This window comes from Cuculus canorus, chromosome 5 (genome assembly GCF_017976375.1).
Source record: "Cuculus canorus isolate bCucCan1 chromosome 5, bCucCan1.pri, whole genome shotgun sequence".
NCBI lineage: Eukaryota > Metazoa > Chordata > Aves > Cuculiformes > Cuculidae > Cuculus > Cuculus canorus.
Genome location: NC_071405.1, coordinates 65,045,311 through 65,047,417, shown reverse-complemented (window position 1 = coordinate 65,047,417; position 2,107 = coordinate 65,045,311).

Below are 2,107 nucleotides of genomic sequence, written 5' to 3'. Positions count from 1 at the left end.
GTGCATATACGTGTATAAAGAGGAAAGAAGGGGAAAAATCCAAGAAAAACTCGTGGATTTTGGCACATCATGGTTTTTACATCACAAATATCCATGAACAGTGCAACAATGCAGCAACAATGTTTCCTAACATATCCAAATTTCATATCATTGACATCTTGCAGGTGAACCATTCTCGCATCCCTTGTTGATTATCATAGCTGCTCTTAGCTTGCCATGCCTTACTGTTTTTTTCAGATAAGCATTAAGGGATTAACAAGATTGCGAATTTTATCTCTTTAATTATAACCACACTTTAATGTGAGGTGTGTACCTAAATCAAATAAAATCCTTCCATTCTTGTGAGACCTCATTTCCTCTCTTGTGAGACCTCATCTGGAGTATTGTGTCCAGTTCTGTAATCCTCAACGTAAGAAGGAGATGGAGTGGTTGGAATGGGTCCAGAGGAGGGCTACAAAGATGATTGGAGGGCTGGAGCACCTTCCCTATGAGGACAGGTTGAGAGAGTTGGGTTTGTTCAGCCTGGAGAAGAGAAGGTTCAGAGGAGATCTTATAGTGACCTTCCAGTACCTGAAGGGGCTACAGGAAAGCTGGAGAGGGACTGTTCACAAAGGCTTGTGGGGATAGGACGAGGGGGTAATGGGTATAAATTGGAGAGGGGCAGATTTAGACTGGACATAAGGTGGAATTTCTTCATCATGAGGGTGGTGAGGCACTGGCCCAGGTTGCCCAGGGAAGCTGTGGCTGCCCCATCCCTGGAGGTGTTCCAGGCCAGGTTGGATGAGCCTTAAGCAGCCTGATCCAGTGGGAGATGTCCCTGCCGATAGCAGAGGGGTTGGAACTGGATGGTCTTTAAGGTCCCTTCCGACCCAAACTATTCTATGTTTCTTTGACAATCCATATCTCACCGCCTATGAATTTATCTGATGTAAAATGCTCGGCTCTCGACGGAGCTGTTAGGGAATAACTGGCAGAGGAGAGCTGTGCTTGGTGTTGAGCACCGGGGGGTAGATACTGCTGGATTCAAGAACAAACGTGGGATACGTGACCCGCTACTGCCTGCGTCGGGGCTCGGAGTTTGCAGCTCAAACAGCATCAGCAACACCGACTGCTTGAAATCCTGGCAGGGCTCGCAAGTTGAAGGGGAAGAGAATAACCGGCGTGGATTTTGCCCCTTTTTGGGGGGTGTGTGTGTGAGAGAAGTGCCGTGTTCCAGCTGAAAAGCGTGTGAGTTCCCGGGCTCGGGCAGCCCCGGGCGGGGGGGACACCGCGGGGGCGATGCGATCGTTAAGAGGCGGCGGCGCGGTGGCAAAACCAGAGCGGGGCGCGATGCCAGGAACTCCGGGGACACCGAGTTATGCACGGACGCCCCGTCCCGCACGGTTTCCAGCCCAGCTTGGCCGCAGACGGCGTCTCCCCGTCATGCGTCTTCAGTTTTGGTTTCTGTGGAGGCTTTGTTTGCTTGTTTAGCAAATCCTGGGCGCGCTGCGCGTTGCGAGCGGAGCAGAGCAGTTCTTTACCTCTCGCTTCTCTCCAGCCGGCTTGAATCCAATGCGGGCTCAGCCGGGGACACAGCGAGGAGCCGCGGCCGCCTCGGGGACAGCGTGATCGGAGGCGGTGACGCCGGGGAAAGGCGCGTTTTCGTTGGCAACGAAGTTTGTCACGGTTTGACCGGAGCGGTCCCCGCGCCGCGCGAAGCCAACGACGCCCCGGGAAGGGTTTCCCCACCAGCAGAGCCAAACAACCCGGCGGGGCTGAGGAATTAAGGGAAGCACCGCTTTATTAGCTAAACTCTTCAACCCGGCGCTTTCCTCGCCCGGAGGAGCTGCACCCGCCGCCCGGGGCTGCGCCTGCCCCTGCGGAGGCGGCACGAGGACTCGGAGGGCGCCTTTACGGACCGAGCGCCCCGACGGCGGGGGGGGCGGGTGCCGGTGTCCCCAACCCGGCTGCGGGGCGGCGGGCGCCGACACGCGAAGGGCACCGTCCCCCCCCGCCCGCTCCCCCCGCTGCCGCCCGCTGGCCGCGCCCCGCGCCGCCCCATTGGCTGCCCGGGCGGGGGAGGGCGCGGGGCCGGGCCGGGCTCCACCCACGTGCGGCGGCGCCGCAG